Source organism: Dendropsophus ebraccatus, chromosome 1 (genome assembly GCF_027789765.1).
Source record: "Dendropsophus ebraccatus isolate aDenEbr1 chromosome 1, aDenEbr1.pat, whole genome shotgun sequence".
Lineage (NCBI taxonomy): Eukaryota > Metazoa > Chordata > Amphibia > Anura > Hylidae > Dendropsophus > Dendropsophus ebraccatus.
Genome location: NC_091454.1, coordinates 102,022,137 through 102,045,645, shown reverse-complemented (window position 1 = coordinate 102,045,645; position 23,509 = coordinate 102,022,137). Strand labels below are relative to the sequence as shown.

The 23,509-nt window shown below is 44.1% G+C and overlaps 1 protein-coding gene across 3 annotated transcripts in view; it reads left to right on the top strand.

The window, feature by feature from the left end:
• IMMP2L (inner mitochondrial membrane peptidase subunit 2) overlaps positions 1–23,509 on the top strand; it is an 816,543-nt gene that overhangs the window by 95,184 nt on the left and 697,850 nt on the right. The gene's annotated exons all lie outside the window — the stretch shown is intronic.

Below are 23,509 nucleotides of genomic sequence, written 5' to 3'. Positions count from 1 at the left end.
CCTGTACCCTGCGTACCATGTACATATAATCCGCAGAGTCAGTTTAATTATCTCCTGTATGTAAATGACCTGCTGAGTAGTCATGGTGGGCGGGTGGCTTGTTCAAGTAGTCATGGTGGGCGGGTGGCTTGTTCAAGTAGTCGTGGTGGGCGGGTGGCTTGTTCAAGTAGTCATGGTGGGCGGGTGGCTTGTTCAAGTAGTGGTGGCTTGAAAAGAACTGCATGCTGACGCCTGCGCAGTGTAGTACAGCAGCATCTTCTCCCGCTGTACTGCACGTGCAATGCCGCAACCCCCCCCCCCCCCCTCCCGTCTCCCTGTGACGTCAGCATGCAGTTCTTTTCAACACTCCCAGAGGGGCGTAATTACAGCGCCGGAGCCGGCCCAGGACCGTGACTACTTGAACAAGCCACCGGCCCACCATGACTACTTGAACAAGCCACCCGCCCACCGTGACTACTTGAACAAGCCACCCACCATGACTACTTAGCAGGTCATTTACATACAGTGCGGGAGATAATTAAACTATCTTTGCGGTTTATATGTACATGGTACGCAGGGTACAGGGTTATGTTTGGGAAGCATGCTGGGTGATGTACCAGCACGTTTCCTTAGCTCTATGGCTGTTTTTAGCGTGATTGGTTCCCTTAAATGTTTTTGCTTGCTGTGTACTATTTTCAATAAAGATTTTTGGTGTATTGCATTTGTTTGTGCCATGCTGGTGTTTCCATATACTGAGCCCCCACAGAACAATGTATTCCGGTCTCCCAAAAAGCATCCAGTTTTCAGTACACCTAGAATCCTCAAAATACAACAGCTGCAGGCACTACAACTCCCAGCATTTATTGACAGCACACAATGCTAATGATATGGTGTGAGATGTAGTATATTTGAATGGACAATCCTCTGATAATAGCTAGTGCTGTATATAGATTAATTGATGGATCTTCATGGCTGATGGTTGTGACAAACTGCAGCCACTAGAAGCCTCTACACAGCCATCAATTGTTAAAGGATTGTCGTCTCTAGAACTACAACTCCCAGCATACCCTCATAGCAGGCCCGTCTTAACAGCATTATGGGCCCCTGGGCAGAGGTGCGATTTGGCCCCCAGCCCCCCCTGGCCGCCACCATCAAACCCCCCCCCCCCATCTATGCAACCCCGCCCCTAGCCAGTACAATTACGTACAATAAAAAATACAAATTATTGTTAACATAAACTTTAATTCAAAAAACAGTCTCTCAGCAGCACAGCACACATAGCATACCCCAGCACACATACCCCATTACACATAGCATACCCCAGCACACATACCACAGCACACATAGCATACCCCAGCACACATACCCCAGCACACATAGCATACCCCAGCACACATACCCCATTACACATAGCATACCCCAGCACACATACCCCATTACACATAGCATACCCCAGCACACATACCCCATTACACATAGCATACCCCAGCACACATACCCCAGCACACATAACATACCCCAGCACACATACCCCATTACACACAGCACAGCACACATACCCCAGCACACATACCCCATTACACACAGCACAGCACACATACCCCATTACACATAGCATAGCACAGCACACATACCCCAGCACACATAGCATAGCACAGCACACATACCACAGCACACATAGCATGGCACAGCACACATACCACAGCACACATACCCCATTACACATAGCAAACCCCAGCGCTCATACCCCAGCACACATACCCCATTACACACAGCACAGCACACATACCCCATTACACACAGCACACATACCCCATTACACATAGCACAGCACACCCCATTACACATAGCACAGCACACATACCCCATTACACACAGCACACATACCCCATTACACATAGCACACATACCCCATTACACATAGCACAGCACACATACCCCATTACACAGCACAGCACACATACCCCATTACACAGCACAGCACACATACCCCATTACACATAGCACAGCACACATACCCCATTACACATAGCACAGCACACATACCCCATTACACATAGCACAGCACACATACCCCATTACACATAGCACAGCACACATACCCCATTACACATAGCACAGCACACATACCCCATTACACATAGCACAGCACACATACCCCATTACACATAGCACAGCACAGCACACATACCCCAGCACACATAGCATAGCACAGCACACATACCCCAGCACACATAGCATGGCACAGCACACATACCCCAGCACACATAGCACAGCACACATACCCCATTACACATAGCAAACCCCAGCGCTCATACCCCAGCACACATACCCCATTACACACAGCACAGCACACATACCCCATTACACACAGCACACATACCCCATTACACATAGCACAGCACACCCCATTACACATAGCACAGCACACATACCCCATTACACACAGCACACATACCCCATTACACATAGCACAGCACACATACCCCATTACACAGCACAGCACACATACCCCATTACACATAGCACAGCACACATACCCCATTACACATAGCACAGCACACATACCCCATTACACATAGCACAGCACACATACCCCATTACACATAGCACAGCACACATACCCCATTACACATAGCACAGCACACATACCCCATTAACATAGCACAGCACACATACCCCATTACACATAGCACAGCACACATACCCCATTACACATAGCACAGCACACATACCCCATTAACATAGCACAGCACACATACCCCATTACACACAGCACACATACCCCATTACACACAGCACACATACCCCATTACACACAGCACACAAAGCCCATTACACACAGCACACATACCCCATTACACACAGCACACATACCCCATTACACACAGCACACAAAGCCCATTACACACAGCATACATACCCCATTACACATAGCACAGCACACATACCCCATTACACATAGCACAGCACACATACCCCATTAACATAGCACAGCACACATACCCCATTACACACAGCACACAAAGCCCATTATACACAGCACACAAAGCCCATTACACACAGCATACATGCCCCATTACACACAGCACACATACCCCATTACACACAGCACACATATTCCATTACACACAGCACACACTCCTTACTTCATAGCACAGCACACTCAGCAGAGAACACTTACCCCATTGCATACTCAAGAACACTCGCACTCTGATGCTCTATCCCGGGTGAGGGCTCGGGGGGAGGGGTTGTTCTACTGCGTCCTCCGAGGGAGGGGGGGGGAGTGCAGGCCACTCTACTGCCCTGGTGGGGGAGAGCAGACTCCAGCAGCTGTGCACGTGCACTGCACAGGTCCTGTGTGTCGGGGCTAGGAGGTCGGGAGGCGGCTGTGAAGCCACCAAACTCCAGCTGCTCACTTAGGCACCGACGAAATTGCAGAGCGTGCGTGCGTACCTCAATGTAGCCAGCCGCAGCCTGCTTGCTTTAATTGATTAGGGGACGTTTGGCTGCAGAGATCTTTATAAGCAGCCCCAGGCCCGTTTAAAAACCTTGCCTGGCAGGGAGCAGCGTCCGCAGCTGGCCCCTCTCCTCCTCGGGGCCCCGGCTGCACATGCAATAGGTCTGCCACTGGGGCAGGGGCCCCCTAGAATGCAAGGGCCCCCGGGCAGCCACCTACCATGCCCAATGGGTAAGACGGCCCTGCCTCATAGCTGAATAAGTGTAAGGCATTCTGAGAGCAGTAGTTCAACTAGTTGTGGACACAGATCAATCCAGCATAAAATCAGGTCAGCATGTTACTTCTCAATGGTTCTTCATTGGTGGGCACCAATGGGATCATTTTCCCTGGTGGGCCCCAAGTAGCACAGTCGAACAATGGATAGATAGATATTTAGATAAGAGATATAGCATCCCAGTCTCTTGGTGGCTCTGTAGGGGTGGGGGATTTCACTACAGGTTTCCCTGTCACCCCCTCTGTGACCCGCCATCTAGTGTGGCTCCTCAGATGGCACAGCCACAACTCCCAGTATGCCATGGTGACATTACATGATGGGAGTTGTAGTTAAAGGGGTAAGGGGTATTCCCCTCATAATCAAAAAAAATTAAATGCTAGACAACCTTGCCAGTCATACTCACCAAGTCCCTCTGAACATTTTGAGCCATCTCACTCCTCTTTATGTGCTGACATTCTTGTTTTTGCACTTTTTTGTAAATGTTTGTATACAGCTAACATGGCGCCCGCTGGGAAACTACATTTCCCATCATGCATTGCAGCGCTGTCATTGGTCCATGTGTGTGCCGCCCTCTGCTCACTCATTATGCAACAAGTTGGACAGTCCTGCACATTATCGGCATCTTCAGCGGCATCTTCCCTAACCATACCCGTAGTATGTAGTTTTCATACTTGGAGCCCTCCCGATTGCATAACTACAGCTACCATCATGTACTATCACCACAATATGAGGATGGGGCTTTTAGTTATGCAACCAGGAGAGCTCCAAGTTGGAACAATACAACTCCCATAGAGTATTTAGCCAAAACATGACCATGGGTGTTGTAGTTCTGCAACTTGGAGCTCTCCTGGTTACATAACTACAACTACCATCATGTACCATCAACACAAGATAAGGATGGGGATCGTAGCTATGTAACCAGGAGAGCTCCAAGTTGTGTCTCGATCGTTAAAACAGACTGCCGAAGGTCTCTTACCTTCCTCTGTGCGGTCCGATCGGCGATCTGTTCACTAAGCCTGCACAGGCAGGCTCAATAAGCAGATCGCCTATCTCACTGATCAATGCTATGCCTATGGCACAGCAATGATCAGTGAAGAAATCAAACAAATGTATGTACAAGTCCCCCAAAGGGACTTCAAATGTGTAGAAGTTAAAAACACCAATACACTACCCCAAAGCTTCTACCCCAAAGCCCCTCCCCCAATAAAAGTTTAAATCACCCCCCTTTCCCATTATATAAATAAAACAAATAAAAATAAATAAATAAACAGATAATATACCGTAGTGTGCGTAATTGTCCGATCTATTAAGATTTAACAAGCGTCATTGCGAACGGCGAACACGTGAAGGGGGAAAAAAGGCCCATTTTATTAATAACTAATTGCTAAAAAAAGGTTTTCATTTAAAAAAAAATATATAACATTAGAGAATCTGTGTAACCTGCATATGGTTGTGTTCGGACTGACCTATAGAATAATGGTATCACGTCACTTTTACCATAAAGTGCATTTCGTAGACACAAGAACCCCCCAAACGTTACCATATTGCATTCTTTTTTATGATTTTACCTATTTATATTTTCATAAATAATAATTTTGTAATTATCATACATGTTATGGTAGAATGAAAGACGCCGTTACAAAGTACAACTATTCTTGTAAAAAACAAGCCCCCACATGGCCTTGTAGATAGAAAACTGAAAGTGCTAGAGCTCTTAGAAGGGGAGGAGGGAAAAACGAAAACACTAAGATCAAATTTTGCGCGGTCCACTGGGTCATTTTGGGCCTGGTCCTCAAAGGGTTAATCGAACGCCTTCCGCCCCCGCCTGTGGTATCTGCCTGACTCCCTCTGACCCATGAATTAACTAATAGATGCTTCTGGCAGCCTAAACTAGTACCAGCAGGTCTGCAGCCACCTGGGGAGTTCTGTGTGGAGGGAGAGGTAATGCAAAAATTATAAAAAGATTAGCACTCACCAGTTCAACCATAATCTAAATAAAATGAAAACAGTATTACCAAAACAAAGAAGAAAGCTCCAGCCAGAGCTTCACCCAGGCAACAATGGTTTTGTTCAGTGCTAATGTGTATATAATTTTTTCCGCTCAGTAGAAGCCCTGTGTAAGCAGGTGACGTGCCTCTGACAATTATGCATTGAATGAGCATCAATATCATTATTGTGGCAGTGCGGCCAAGCTGCACCAGTTGTTGTGCCTTGTGACAGCTCTGCAAACAAGCGTCAAACACAGAGTTCATAGCTCGCTTGGTGCAGCCCATCGGCCTATGTAAAAGGGCCTTCAGTTTGGTGACTTTCTTTGCAAAAAAAGACATGGGGATGGGGTTTTGTGGTGAATAAACCACACTATAAATCTGCAGCAGATCGACCACAACTGGACCTGGACGGGATGTCACCCCAAGATATATATCTTACTAATAAAGTTTTAATACTATTTCATGTGAATCACCCCTGACAGGAAGTTGAAAATAGAACTACAAAATGTGTACTGTCAACAACTCCTGTCTTCTCCCTCTCTCCATAGGCAATGCATCTTCCTCTGATGTCACAGGAGGCTTGGCTTGATCTTGTGTCTGAGCCCTGCCCCCTAAATCATATGACACTATAGCTCTAACCAGCCCCCTAAATCACCATCTCCCTTTCATATAAACGGATACCTTTATAACTTTATTGTGACATTTAGGCAGAGTGAAAAGTGTTTACAGCATGGTTTTTAACAATGTATGACCTAGATAAAATATGTGTATGTTAATTGATACAACTTTATCCGACTGTGTTACTTTTTTGTGGAAGTTTTTGCTAACAATTTTTCCACAGGACCATTATGGTATTCTTGAGGGGTTATCTGGCATAGCACTTTGATAGCTTACATATAAAAATGTTACAGTCATTTAACCAGTACATGCTTGGAATTGCTAATTGGTTTGGTCATTATGGTTTCTAAATGGTTTTGCTATTAAGGGGTTAAAAGTATGTACACTGTTATTGAGCATGCCATGAATCATGCATGGATGCGGGTAGTAAACCCATATCTGAATACACCAGGCTGTCAGGAGTCTCTGCTCCACTGTTTGCCTATAGGGCAAATATCCTGCTTAGCAACCATTCATTCATTTCTCATTGAAAGCATAATAATTATTCACTAGCAGCTAGCTCAGCATTTTATTTCTTCTGTAACAACATGTGGAAATAGTGATAAGATTTAAAGGTAATGGTTACTTTGTTGAGAAGGATACATTTCCCTCAAATTGTTATACATAGTACATTACATTACATTATTATATTTTACTTTTAAACATATGTATGTTTGTTTGTTTCAGATTTTTAGAAACATTTAGGGGGACTTTTATTATTAAGTCTTAAACGTGCGATTTTTCGACAGAGTATTCATTTGTTTTTTACCCAGCCGCGTTGGAGTAATTTAATAAATATTCATAAATTTGTAAATGAAAATAATTGCAGAATGATAAATTTGGTGCAAATCCCAGATTATGCAATTTTTTGGGTGAGTACTCAAACTCTTTTGGCAAATAATATCTAAAAAATGTTTGTCTGTCTAATGCTGGTTCAATAAATGGGTGCTAAAACCATATATTCAGAAAATAGGTGCAACAGCCTTGATAACTGAACCCTTTAGTATTTTAACCATGAGAGTTCACTAAGATTTCTGTCAAGTTAAAGAGCTTCTCAATTGAACTATGGATCATCTTAATCATTTTTAGTCCAGCATGCAGTCTGCACATAAAGATTATATTTGCCCTTACTTAAAAGGAATACATTATCAGAAAATGACATTAGATGTAGCTCCTATGCTTCTGTGTTAATCTGTGTACTTGACTGTAGATATAAATTCCTAGTTAATAAAGTCTTGTTATTACAGCAGCTTCTGCAGTGATGCAAGGAGGCAGTGTCTGCAATGTGAGGGTAATATTCTAACAAGGGAGGGAGAGGAGCGAAAAATCTAATGTAATCTTACACTAACCTTGACTGACCGTGAGCTGCAAATCCACTGCATTTGTAACTTGGAAAATCAGAGCTTTGATTGTCAGAGCCCATGATAACGATTATCATGTGGAAAATCGTTATCATTCGAATTTGAACGATAATCGTTTCGTGTAATTGCAGGCAACAATTGTGTCCCAGCTCTGGGATCAGACAGTGTAAAAGATCATAGTAATGATCGTTATAACGATCGTAACTAACAACTATCGTTCTGTGTAATATGGTGAACGATTTCAAGTTCACGATAAACAATCTCGTTAGTGATCGTTAATCAGTAAAAATCGCTTCGTCTAATAGGACCCTTAAAGGAGTTATCCAAAGCTACAAAAACATGGCAGCTTTCTTCCAGAGACAGCACAATTCTTGTCTCTAGTTCAGGTGCGGTTTTCAATTAGGCTCCATTCACTTGAATGGAACTGAGTTACGGAACCCCAACCAAACTGTAGACGAGAGGTGCTGTCTCTGGAAGAAAGTGATCATGTTTTTGGAACGCTGGATAACCCCTTTAAGACTCTAAGGATCTGCGAGGTTTTGGTTATTATTACAGATTGTAGTAAAAAAAAAATTCTCTTGTTTATGCAGAGTTAACAGTGTGGTCATTTCCCTCATTTGAACGTTGGCAATTTCTCTTGTATTTTTGGCAACACAGTAGGATATATATGTGAGCAGCAGGCTGTATCGTAAATGGTCATTTTGCACAGGGTTATTTTGTTGATTGCAAACTATTTAGAAACTGCTTTTCTTTATTTGGAGAATAATGCTGATGGTCTAGCATGCTTTGGAGTTGTGTTACGTCATCAAGTCTACTCAGTGTAGTCAAATTGGATACTTAGTATGCATATGAAAAACCAGCAAACTTTTGTCATTGTTGCTGTGATGTTGTAAGGAATCGATAATAAGCTAATCTTTTGCATTCTGCCATATTTATGGCTTGCTGTTTGAGTTGGAAGCACACCTTGTTGATTCTTTGTGAAGTAAAGTAATATTTTTTGTCATTTAATTCAGCTGACTTTGTTTCCTGAAGGTAATAGAATTAGATTTTCCTGAGGCAGAGAATAATTGTGTTAGCAATTTCCTATGTGGTAAGTATTTCAGCAGTAATTCACTTTCAGAAAATCACTTGCTGTACAATAGGAGTTCTTAGGGGGCAAAGCGCTCAGTATCCCATCATTATGTATTAGTACCCAATTCATCACCAAAGTGCTGATCATAACCAGCTATTTGGAATTCTTCTTGATTAGTTAAAATATTTCCATACGTTGAGCGGCCGAGATGTAATTTACATTGGGCCATAGAAATTAAATCTGGTCTTTCACAGCCTTATAAATTTACCTGCTACGTATATAAAGAAGGTCATGTAAAATTGCTCTGGACATCCTGTAGAATTCAGCCAAGTACTGTGATAAAACGAGTTGCGAATAGGGTACTTTGTGGGATCAGAATAAATGATCTTTCATTAAATCTGAGTAGTATAAGACTACAGGTGTAAAGTAAAGCTTCTGCACACAACTGCCAATGGGGATTAAATGTAATTTCTTTTTTTTCCCTAGAACTGTACAGTGTAAACTATGTAATGCATTTGTCTATAATGTTGTTACTTACATGCGATAAGAACATTTGATGACTTGTTATCCATGATTAGAAACACATGGCTGCTTTATTCCAGAAACAGCACAACTCTTGTCTCCATTTGGATGTGGTTTTGCAATGAAGCTTCAATTGACATGAATTGCAGAACTGCACCCAAACTGGAGACAAGTGTTGTGCTTTTTCTTCCATGTTTTTCTAAGCCTGGATAACCACTTAAGGGTTGCTGTTTCCATGTTTTTCCATGCAGTCCTTAGGTTATATCCATCATCTCCAGGCAGCGGGATTCAAATGCCGATCATTCAGGTTCTTTTGAACCCAAACTTTGGGCAAGTTTGATCATCTCTATTGGCAGGGCTTCTCTTTACATTCAGACGGTGTCAATCCCCACTGTCTGGGTGGGAAATGACATGGCAAGGTGACTAACCACACTCAACTTTGTAGTGTTCCTGACCACCTACAAGTTCATACAATCTGTTTATACTTATTGGGCTTTATGGTTACATACTGCAAACAACACTTGTATAATCACTACTTGCAGTCATTAAAGGGGTTGGCCACTTTAAAGTAAAATATGTCAGTGTATAGTAATAGTAGGTGTAGTCACTGTATATACTGACAGCAGCTCCCTGTGTACCTCATAGAGCTAAAATCAGACTCCCCTCCTCCAGGCTGTGCTGTCCTGCTCTGTGGTGTTTCTGTCAATAAGATTGCTGACATGGAGGAGCATGTGACCATGCCCTGCCCCTTGTGTCCTCTACTGAGCCTGTATATACCTATGGAGGACACAGAGGGCGGGGCATGGTCACATGCTCCTCCGTGTCAGCCATCTTATTGACAGAAACACCACAGAGCAGGGCAGCCCAACCTGGGGGAGGAGAGTCTGATTTTAGCTCTATGAGGTACACAGGGAGCTGCTGTCAGTATATACAGTAAGTAAAATACTAATGCTGTACACTGACCTATTTTACTATTAAGTGGCCAACCCCATTAATGATTTAGCTTGTCTTGAGAGATAAACTGCAAAGGAGGATGAGTTTGATCTCGAGTATATTGGATGTGGGGTCAAAATGTCCTGCTAATGGGAAATCTTTGCAAGTATATGTATCACACATGCATACCGGAGTAAAAAACAATGTCACGTTGTAGCACAGTATACAGTTGTAGGTTTTTATTTGTGTGAGTGTCCTTAATCTACCTTTATTGACAAGAAACTAGACATCTTTTTGGCAAAATGAAGTACTCTGGAGTACAACCTTCAGATATTCACCTGATAATTACCCATAAAGGTCATTGTGTTAGAAAAAACCGTAGAGACAGTTTTTTAAATGGAACAAATCACGTAGATCATAAACACATACGTATCTGTTTTATGAGTCTATTTATACACTTTCAGGTTTAATGTGACATGCATTCAAAGTATTCTGGCTGTAACTCATGTGATACAAGCTTGCCACCTGTAGGTATCTGAATAAAAATAGTTCTGTTTAACAATACTCTATGTAGCATAGTATTGATGATCTATCTACATATGTTCTTTTGCCTTTCACTGAAAGGGGATTGTCCTAGATTGAAAAAAGGTCTGCTAATTCCCCCAGCAAGCTTTTCATGCTTGTCAGTGGGCTGTTTTAAGGTAGTGTTACTCTGGCCTATTCACTCGAATGAATGCGTACCATAAAAATATGTCATTTTGCATCACTTATATTTGCTTTGTACTTACAATGCCTTATTGTGGCTGACTGCAGTCACTACTTTTCTGTCATTTATTTTTATTAATTTTTTCAGTATAAATGGATTGTATAATACACTGTATAATATACTGTTGAAATTAAATGTACGGCAACATATACAGTGAAACGGATGAAATAAACTGTGAAACAGATGCAAAAACGTTTTAGGCATTATTCACACTACAGAATTTCCGCTGACAAGTCAATTCTTTTGGCAAATGTCTGAGTGCGCGTGAGACACCCTATTGAATGATAGCGACAAGTAGAACTTCAAGTGGAGTCCCAGCCGTGGACTCTGCTTAAAATTCTGCAATAATTCCGTAGTGTGAACGGCCCCTTAAACTAGAAGAATTCCTACAGTATTTTTACTGTATCCAGTAGATTGGATACACCCCTGTGGCTCTGATATGCTTTTTTTTCCTGTGGGGATCCTAAAATGGTCATGTTACTTCTATTGCAGTATAATAAACTACATCACCCAGGATCCCTCACAACTCTCCTGTGTGGCAGTTTGTGCAGATTAACAGCAACAGAAGTCTAAAGTCCCTGTTACACGGGGTGATATTGAGGAGCAAACGAGCGATGTCAGCGCTAATTTGCTCCTCATTCCCTGCTTGCTGCTGGCGCTATTACGCGTGTTGGCAGCGAGCGGGTGAGAGCTGGGGGGGTGGGGGGCGCTAGATTGTCTGAGCAGCCAATAGAAGATATCAGTCTGCTGCCGCCGCTCCTATTTCACGGCGCAATGGCAGCAGATTGTTGCTATCCTGGTCAATTGTCTTTCAACATGCTGATTGTTGTCTTCTATTACACCAGATGATTATTGGCCGCAACAGCCATTATTGTCCACATACGGATGATAATCGTTTAGTGTAATAGGGCCTTAACTCAAGATGGGTGTCTCAAGGACAGTGGCATGTGCTGTTAAACAGTAGTCCACATACTTGTCCTGCTGATAATGAAAGGGGTACTTCAGCGAAAAGCTTTTTCCCAGTAATTGAAACACAATACAAAGTTATATAACTATGTAATATGCTGTAGTCACCTATCTGCCCCCTTCTCTATCTTCCCCCTCCACCCCCCACCAGGAAGTGAAGTAAACTCATTCTTACCAAATGACTGTTGACCCCAGGCTTTCCTGTGGCAGCCATTTTGTGACAATTACAACATCAAGAGGGAGGCGGGTCTAAGCCCTGTTAAGCCAGCCTCCCTTTGTGAAATGACACAGGTTACTCAACTCTGATTGGCTGAGCAAGCTGTAAGCTATCTAACAGTTTTAAGTAGTCAGTTAGACACCACAGGAGACAAAGTGCATCATGGAAAACCCCAAGCCAGGAAGAAAAGAAAAAAAATTAAGCCACCAACTGGAGGTTCAAGGACCTGCAAACAGCGGGAAATTCAAATGGAGACAGACTAAGGAGAGATTGTTTTTTGTTTTTTTAATAAATGAGTATGTCATTGCAGAGTACGATTGGTGTCACAAAAAATAAGAGGAGCTTGTGGGTCTGTAGGTGAAAAAATATTGGAGCTATGGCCTGTTAAACACAAGGTACAACAAAAAAAGTGCAAAAATTAAAATTGGCTGTGTCATTGAAGTGTTAAGATTGTCTAAAATTTGTGATTTGTTACAGTCTCGCTACATTTTATCAGTAATCATTGCAATAATCCAGATAATTTCAGAAGGTCCTATTACACCTCAAAATTTACAAAAGCAAGCACCAAGTTGTCAGGTCGGCCCCATTCCCTGCCTGCTACACTGTTCTATTACACACACACACACAGTGAGCGGCAGGGCTGTGGAGTCGGTAAGCCGCGGCTCCGACTCCAAATCCTGAATTTTATCAGGACTGACTCCGACTCCTGCTCCTTCATAAATGGCCAGTCATATACCAGGGGATTTATTTATCACACTGGCTCAGCAGCTTCTCCCTAATGTCCTACATGATCATGGGGCGACTTCTGAGGGAAGAAGGCAAAGATATAAAGCAGCTTCTCCTGTGTGTGCAGTGGATGCAGCCAGTCTCCAGCCTCCATGTCCTGAACAACTCAGAACTAGACTAGATGGAGCAGGTGGTCTTTTAGTTTCTAACTAAATATTCACCATACACACAGAAACACTGCTAACAATGCCAGATACCTGAGAGGTCAGCCATAGTGATATAGAGGGGTCAGCCATAGTGATATGAAGGGGTCACTGTGGGTGTGGGGGCACGCCATAGCACACACACACACAGCTGCAGCCATAGCATACACACACAGCCTGCTGAAGCCATAGCACACATACAGTACACACAGCCTGCTGTAGCTATAGTATACACACACAGCCTGCTGCAGCCATAGCATACACACACAGAGCCTGTTGCAGCCATAGCATACACAGATGTAGCCTGCTGCAGCCATAGCACACATACACACAGCCTGCTGCAGCCATAGTAGATACACATACACAGCCTGCTGCAGCCATAGCATACACACACAGCCTCCTGCAGCCATAGCGCGCACGCACACACACACACACACACACACACACACACACAGCCTGCTGCAGCCATAGCATACACACATGTAGCCTGCTGCAGCTATAGCACACATACACACAGCCTGCTGCAGCCATAGTAGATGCACACATATACACAGCCCGCTGCAGCCATAGCATACACACACAGCCTGCTGCAGCCATAGCATACACACACAGCCTGCTGCAGCCATAGCATACACACACTGACAGACACACACATACACGCACACACAGCCTGCTGAAGCCATAACACACACACAGCCTGCTGCAGCCATAGCATACAAACATGTAGCCTTCTGCAGCCATAGCACACATACACAAAGCCTGCTGCAGCCATAGTAGATGCACACATATACACAGCCCGCTGCAGCCATAGCATACACACACAGCCTGCTGCAGCCATAACATACACACAAAGCCTGCTGCAGCCATAGCACACACTCTCACAGCCTGCTGCAGCCATAGCATACACACACAGCCTGCTGCAGCCATAGCATACACACACAGCCTGCTGCAGCCATAGCACACACACAGCCTGCTGCAGCCATAGCATACACACACAGCCTGCTGCAGCCATAGCATACACACACAGCCTGCTGCAGCCATAACATACACACACAGCCTGCTGCAGCCATAGCACACACTCTCACAGCCTGCTGATGCCATAGCATATACACACAGCCTGCTGCAGCCATAGCATACACACACAGCCTGCTGCAGCTATAGCATACACACACAGCCTGCTGCAGCCATAGCGCACACACACAGCCTGCTGCAGCCATAGCACACATACACACAGCCTGCTGCAGCCATCGCACACACACACACACACACACACAGCCTGCTGCAGCCATAGCATACACACATGTAGCCTGCTGCAGCCATAGTAGATACACACACATACACAGCCTGCTGCAGCCATAGCATACACACACAGCCTGCTGCAGCCATAGCACAAGCACACCGCCTGCTGCAGCCATAGCATACACACACAGTCTGCTGCAGCCATAGCACACATACACACAGCCTGCTGCAGCCATAGCGTGCACACACACACACACACACACACACACAGCCTGCTGCAGCCATAGCATACACACATGTAGCCTGCTGCAGCCATAACACACATACACACAGCCTGCTGCAGCCATAGTAGATACACACACATACACAGCCTGCTGCAGCCATAGCATACACACACAGCCTGCTGCAGCCATAGCACAAACACACCGCCTTCTGCAGCCATAGAACACTGAAGAAAAACACCACATTTAGGACAGAGGTTATTGCTACACTACTTATGTCTTCTTCTCCTCCTCCTCTATATTACGCAGGATATGTTTATATTACACTGCTGCTCATATACAGTCACCCAGCATCCAGGAAGAGAACAATACAGATCTCCCCCCACACAGTACAACTTTTCCTCGACCACCCTTATCTAATGGGACCAGTGTCCTATTAGAATGTTGCTTATAATATATATTGATGAGCAAAACTTAGTTCTTTGTAATCCCAGTAGAACATAACCTAAAAAAATGATTTTACAGTCTTTAGCTTGTATTCTTCACATCCTAATTAATTTACAGCAAAACGCTTCTGGTTCTTTATTCAACGGTATTGGGGATAAATATAATTAGTGATACTAATTTCTTTGTTATGAGAGACAGTGCACTAACTTGCTTATGCACACAAATTTAATTTATCAGTTCCTGTATAGCTAGCAATTTCAGAAAGAGCTACTTGCCTGGTAGCAGCCTGAATGTCTAGAATATGTGGAAACATGCAAATTTGGATGGCTTTAAGAATGCTAGGAGATCGTAAATCCTTGTAAACATTTATTCTTTGTGAAAATGCAGGAATTGGTGTCAACTTCACATCTTATAAGACTTTGTCAGCACTAATTACGGGAGTCATGGCATACATACAACTTGTAATCTGTTTACTTAAATATTCATTCTTTGCTGAAATAAAGGCACGTTTCTGAAAGTTAGTATAAATGCAAAGTAGTTTAGTAAGGTATTTGTTTCCATTAAAGAGGCTATACCATTAAAGGTATACTTTTCAGTAATGGATTTCCTGGATAGTGCTGAGTGTTCCCAGCCATTTTATTATGGCAATATATATGGGTAAAAATAAACTCAATTGTGTAATTCTTTACTGATACATTGAGGTTTTTTTTTTTTTTTTTTGTCATTTGGAGAGAAAATGTAACACTATAATACTTTTAAATTGCATTAAATATATATGTATTTTCTTTTTCATTTTTATGCATATATAATTTATTTTACATATTAATCAGCCCGTTGTTTCATAAAAGACATTTTCAAACAATTTTTATTATTGCTATTTGCCCCTGTAATTGGGGCTGACATATTAGCCCCAATTACAGGAGGAATACAGGGGGAATTTATGAAGATTTAATCAATCTGTTGGACTTGAGGCTGTCGAATGGCAGGCACAGAAGTATATGTCATATAGATTTATCCTGTTATTTATGCCTGCTGTCTTGATAAATCAGACACAGGAGGAGACCGTGTGAGCCCTGGATAACATGGATAAAGCCTGTGACTGTATCCATGTTTCCCAGGACTCCCTAGGGCTATTTTCAACTTCGTCAACCACTGATATTCAAATGCCAAGTCACACTCATTTCTGCTGTTGAGGTGTTTTGGTGCACTGGAGGTGGGTCTACCACTCTCAGTGTACCAGTCTGCCCGGCCAGCCCACCCTCTCCTAACTAATATTGTTAGGAGGAGCAGGGTGGTCAGGGTGAATCAGTGCACTGTTAGCACTGAGTGGAAGTCCTGAGCCCAGTGCACCAGAAAAACTCTATTAACCCATTAACGACATAGGGCATATATTTACGCCCTGATGCCGTTAAGGACGTTCAGAGCGGGGCCGCGCGGCGACCCCGCTCTGAACCGCGGCGGTCCCGGGTGCCTCTTATAGCCCGGGACCGCCGGTATTAGCGGGCACGGTCCGATCGCCGTGCCCGCTAATACAGTAATCAGATGCAGCTGTCAAACATGACAGCTGCATCCGATAACCGGACGTAGCACTTCCCTGGTGTCTAGTGGAGGAGATCGCTTCTCCGGGATGTTATCCCGGAGGAGCATTCTCCGTTTCTGAAGCCGGCCGGGGACCGCTCCAGGATGGCGCCGTCCCCGGCTCGGCACTCGTTTACTTCCGGCTGCAGCAGCCGGAAGTAAACGAGTGCCTATCTCATGGATCTCTGCAGCATATCTATGCTGCAGAGATCTCTGTGAGAGATCAAAGCACTTATACTAGAAGTCCCCTAGGGGGGCTTCTAGTATAAGTGTAAAAGTAAAAAAAAAAATGTTGTTAATAGTAAAAAGCCCCCTCCCCTAATAAAAGTCAGAATCGCCCCCCTTTTCCCAGGTTATAAATAAAAGTAAATAAATAAATAAACAAACATATTTGCTATTGCCACATGCGTAATCGCCCGAACTATTAATTAATCACATTCCTGATCTCGCACGGTAAATGGCGTCAGCGCAAAAAAATCCCAAAGTGCAAAATTGCGCATTTTTGGTCGCATCAAATCCAGAAAAATTGTAATAAAAAGCGATCAAAAAGTCGTATATGCGCAATCAAGGTACCGATAGAAAGAACATATCATGGCGCAAAAAATGACACCTCACACAGCCCCATAGACCAAAGGATAAAAGCGCTATAAGCCTGGGAACGGAGCGGTTTTAAGTGACGTATATTTGTTGACAATGGTTTGAATTTTTTACAGGCCATCAGATACAATATAAGTTATACATGTTACATATCGTTTTAATCGTAACGACTTGAGGAACATATACAACAAGTCAGTTTTACCCCAGGGCAAATAGCGTAAAAACACATTTCTCCCAAATAAACAAAATGCGTTTTTTTTTTTTTCAATTTCACCATACATTTATTTTTTTACTGGATTCACAGTGTACTTTATGCAAAAATTCAGCCTGTCATTGCAAAGTACAAGTGACGCAAAAAATAAGGGCTCATGTGGGTTTCTAGGTGGAAAAATGCAAGTCCTATGGCCTTTTAAGCACAAGGAGGAAAAAACGAAAATGCAAAAATCGAAATTGGCTCTGTCCTTAAGGGGTTAAAGGAGAAGTCCGGTAAACAATTTTATTGAAGTATTGTATTACTCCTCAAAAGTTATACAAATCACTAATATACACTTATTTTGGTAAATGTTTATAAAGTACTTTTTTCCCTGCACTTACTACTTCATCAAGGCTTCACTTCCTGGATAAAATGGTGATGTCACGACCCGACTCCCAGAGCTGTGCGGGCTGTGGCTGCTGGAGAGGATTATGGCAGGGGGACACTGAGGGACACAGGGCACTGGAGGGACACTGAGCATCCCTCTGCCATCATCCTCTCCAGCAGACACAGCCCGCACAGCTCTGGGAGTCAGGTCATGACATCACCATTTTATCCAGGAAGTGAAGCCTTGATGCAGTAGTAAGTGCAGGGGAAAAGGCACTTTATAAGTATTTGACGTAATAGGTGTATATTGGTGATTTGTATAACTTTTGGGGGGCAATACAATACTTTAATAAAAATTTGCGCCGGACTTCTCCTTTAATTAAATAAAAATGGCTCAGCAGCCTGTAGCAATCAAGTGTTGAGAGCATTGTATTGACCTCTATGAGCAATAATAGTATTGCTCATAGCAGTCCTCTGGGGAGGGGGAATACAAATATTAAATAAGAAATTTATAATAAAATTTTATAATAAAAAATACCTTTTCTTATAATTAAAGTTTGAACCACGCCCTTTTTAAAATTTTCAATAAAAAAATATGAACAACAACAACAAAACTGTAGTATCACTGCTTGCGGAATCAACCAAACTATTAAATCATAACATTCTTGATCTCGCATGGTAATCATTGTAACCGCAAATCCCCATCAAAGTACAAAATTGTAGATTTTTGGTCACATCAAATCTAGTAATAAATTATTAAAAAGTGATAAAAAAAAAATCACATAAATGCAAGCGAGGTACCGATAAAAATTACAGGTTATGGCACCAAAAATGACCCCTTAACCCCTTCAAGACAGAGCCCTTTGATGCACAAAAGTCCGGGTCAAATGCAATGTTTCTCCCCGCCTTCTAAGAGCCATATCACTTTTATTTTTCCACGTACAAGGCTGGCTGGGGAGTCATTTTTTGCGCCATGATCTCTAGTTTTTATTATTATCATATTGGTGTAACAGAAAAATTTTGATTGCTTTTTATACATTTTTTGTGATATATAATTTATTAAAGGAGAAGTCCGGCCAAAATTAATTTTTGATATGTTGTTACTTATGAAAAGTTATACAAATTTCTAATGTACATTAATTATGGGAAATGCACATATAGAGCTATTTCCCTTAATTTAGTAGATCAGGAAGTGTTAGAAATATCTCTGAAGAAGTGACGTCACGACCCAGGGTGTAATTCCTATGGAGTGTCCAGCAGGGGGCGCTCTCTATATAGAAGTCTATGGGACTTTATTGTTTCTATGGGTTTCTATGTAATGTAATGTAATGTAATGTAGTGTACAGTGCTTTATTGAATGAATACATCTATGGAATACTTTGGGGAGCAAGTGTCCTTGCTCCCCAAAGTATTGCATAAATGTATTCATTCAATACATTCAATACACAGTAAGCCCGCCGATCCGCCGCATTTCCGCCGAATTTCCGCCGCATTCCCGCCGATCCGCCACACGCTGATCCGCCGCATTCCCGCCGATCCGGACCATATACATTGAACTACAGCTCCCATCATCTGCTTCTAGTATGAACAGGTGATGGGAGCTGTAGCTGGGTAATGGATATGACATGCCGCCGGGCGCAGGGGGGAGCCGCTCAGTACACAGGAGCGCTCCCCCCTCCTCCTCCTCCTTCCGTGATAACTTCCGCCTATAGCAATGCTGACTCCCTGCCTGGCCGCCGCTCTCCGCTCTCCCCCCCATACATACCGGCTCCCGATGCATCCTGGTGTCCGCGCTGATGCCGGGAGCCGGTATATGAGAGCGGAGAGCGGCGGCCAGGCAGGGAGTCAGCATTGGTATAGGCGGAAGTTATCCCGGAAGGAGAAGGAGGGGGGAGAGCTGCTGTGTACTGAGCGGCTCCCCCCTGCGCCCGGCGGCATGTGATATCCATTACCCAGCTACAGCTCCCATCACCTGTTCATACTATAAGCAGATGATGGGAGCTGTAGTTCAATGTATATGGTCCGGATCGGCGGGAATGCGGCGGATCGGCGGGAATGCGGCGGAAATTCGGCGGAAATGCGGCGGATCGGCGGGCTTACTGTGTATTGAATGTATTGAATGAATACATTTATGCAATACTTTGGGGAGCAAGGACACTTGCTCCCCAAAGTATTCCATAGATGTATTCATTCAATAAAGCACTGTACACTACATTACATTACATTACATTACATAGAAACCCATAGAAACAATAAAGTCCCATAGACTTCTATATAGAGAGCGCCCCCTGCTTGACACTCCATAGGAATTACACCCTGGGTCGTGACGTCACTTCTTCAGAGATATTTCTAACACTTCCTGATACACTAAATTAAGGGAAATAGCTCTATATGTGCATTTCCCATAATTAATGTACATTAGAAATTTGTATAACTTTTCATAAGTAACAACATATCAAAAATTAATTTTGGCCGGACTTCTCCTTTAAAATCAGCAATCCTGGTGCGTTTTTTTTTTTCTTTTCCATTTACGCCATTCACCGTGCGGGAACAATAATGTTATATTTTAATAGATCTTACAATTCCACACGCTACGATATGTAAAATGTTTATTTATTTTTGTAATGGGTAAGGGGGTCTTTTAAACTTTTATTGGGCGGGAGTTATAAGGGGTTTTTTAATACTTGTATAAAACTTTTTTTATTACACTTTTTTTTACACTTTTATCACTGTAAAATATACAATCATTAGATTGCATATACTGATCTATGCAATGTCATAGCATAGCATAGGTCAGTGTTATCGGTGATCTATGTATAGAGCCTTCCTGAGAGCAGACTCTATACATGGATCGACGAACCAACAGGACGGTAAGGAGCTGCAGTGGTCCCGATCACTCAGTGACAGATGCTTGATCTGTCACTGAGCACCTTGAAGAGGATGTACCATCAAGTACATCCTCTTTAATTTGACCCACCGATAGAACGGCGCAGTCGCGGGGAAGCCGGTGCTGCAGTCCGTTTTTCGAACTGCTGCCCGATTCCCGTGTACGGGATGCCGGCTGGCCCGCCCCCAGTCCTCTAAGACGCGGCTCCATTGATTCTAAAGGAGCCGCATCATAGAGGGGTGGGAATTCCCTCCCACCAGGGGCGGGCTGGCCGGCCTCCAGTGCTTGAGCACCGACCTGGAACCCATGCATAGAATGGCACCGTACACGGGATCGAAAAACGGACCGCGGCACCGGCTTCCCCGTGACGGTGCGTTCTATCGGTGGGTCAAATTAAAGAGGATGTACCTGATGGTACATTCTCTTTAAACCTCGTTATCGCTGTAGATCACAGCGTTTGAGGGGTTAATGAGAGTCAGCTGCGGGATTGCAGCTGACTCACATTACCTCTGGCCCCAAACTCAGTGATGTGAGCAGGATCGCTCTCCCATTGCTGACGTGAAGGGGTAAATAACCCCATGGAGCAAATAATAAGAGAGTTATAAGGATTAGAAAAGAACAGTTTTAAGCAAATTAATTAAATTTTTTAAATAAAATAAAAGTTACATAATTTTTTTTCTTTCTCCAATGAACGATAAATGATTGCAAACAAGCACTTTTGGGATCAGCCTGAAATCATTCACCATAACACAGAAAGATAGTTGTTAGTTTCGATTGTAATTGCGGTCATTCGTATACTCTGGCCTACACATGATGTGTACATACACTGAAAGATTTGTGACCAATTAGCAAACAATGATTTTTGCTTGAAAGATGCAGTCAACAACATACAAATTTTCATTAGTTGTTTGATTATTGCCTGCATACATGCAAAAGTATTATCGCTTAGGACTCGTGGTCCTGAGCCTAGGGCAGCAGTGTTGGGGGGGAGCACTTAAGTGATTAAAAAAAGTATACACTCACCGGCCACACTCACCGGCCACTTTATCAGGTACACCATGCTAGTAACGGGTTGGACCCCCTTTTGCCTTCAGAACTGCCTCAATTCTTCATGGCATAGATTCAACAAGGTGCTGGAAGCATTCCTCAGAGATTTTGGTCCATATTGACATGATGGCATCACACAGTTGCTGCAGATTTGTCGGCTGCACATCCATGATGCGAATCTCCCGTTCCACCACATCCCAAAGATGCTCTATTGGATTGAGATCTGGTGACTGTGGAGGCCATTTGAGTACAGTGAACTCATTGTCATGTTCAAGAAAACAGTCTGAGATGATTCTAGCTTTATGACATGGCGCATTATCCTGCTGAAAGTAGCCATCAGATGTTGGGTACATTGTGGTCATGAAGGGATGGACATGGTCAGCAACAATACTCAGGTAGGCTGTGGCGTTGCAACGATGCTCAATTGGTACCAAGAGGCCCAAAGAGTGCCAAGAAAATATTCCCCACACCATGACACCACCACCACCAGCCTGAACCGTTGATACAAGGCAGGATGGATCCATGCTTTCATGTTGTTGACGCCAAATTCTGACCCTACCATCCGAATGTTGCAGCAGAAATCGAGACTCATCAGACCAGGCAACGTTTTTCCAATCTTCTACTGTCCAATTTCGATGAGCTTGTGCAATTGTAACCTCAGTTTCCTGTTCTTAGCTGAAAGGAGTGGCACCCGGTGTGGTCTTCTGCTGCTGTAGCCCATCTGCCTCAAAGTTCGACATACTGTGCGTTCAGAGATGCTCTTCTGCCTACCTTGGTTTTAACGGTTGTCTATTTGAGTCACTGTTGCCTTTCTATCAGCTCGAACCAGTCTGCCCATTCTCCTCTGACCTCTGGCATCAACAAGGCATTTCCGCCCACAGAACTGCCGCTCACTGGATGTTTTTTCTTTTTCGGACCATTCTCTGTAAACCCTAGAGATGGTTGTGCGTGAAAATCCCAGTAGATCAGCAGTTTCTGAAATACTCAGACCAGCCCTTCTGGCACCAACAACCATGCCACGTTCAAAGGCACTCAAATCACCTTTTTCTCTTCTCGCCCTATGACGGCACCCCTGGAGAGGACCACCTCCTATTCCCATTGGACAGGAAACAGAACACTGGACCTTAAAAGAATCGCCTCCTCTCACCACACCAGTTACTGTTTCCTGTCCCATGGGAGCAGGACATGGAGGGTCTCCTCCAGGGACCTTCATAGGGCTGAGGGATCACCGGCAGACGGGTACCGGCTCCCGAGGTATTTATACCTAAAGACTGAGGCCCGTCCAGCACCTCCAGATGATCGGGCCCCGCGCGTCTCCCGGCCCCTCTGGCGTCCGTCCCGGTGAGTAGGACGGCGGGGATGCGCATGCGCGAACTGGGGGACGCAGGAACGCAATGACGCAGTGGCGCGATGACGTAATGACGTCGGCGCAGCGTCCCCACGTGTCGCGGCGCGCTCCCGGAAGCCGTGATGACGCGGGACGGGCTTCCGGAGGGGGGATGTCCCTATAGGCCTTGCTCTATAGGCCCAGGCCACGGCTTGCCGGGGGTGACGGCGGGAGGGTGTGCCGCATCAGCGCCGCGGCGGGGGCGGGGTCAGCCGGCCCTAGGTGCATTGGCGCCATATTTAAAGCAGCAGAGCTCAGAGTGCCTTGCACCTGCATAAAGAGCCTGCTGCTAGGAAGACGGTTACTGTGTGCTGTGCTGTGCTTTGCTGTGCTGTGCTTTACTGTGCTTTGCTGTGCCAGCTGTGGGGACCTGAGACCAATCCTGGGTCAGATGGAGTCCCA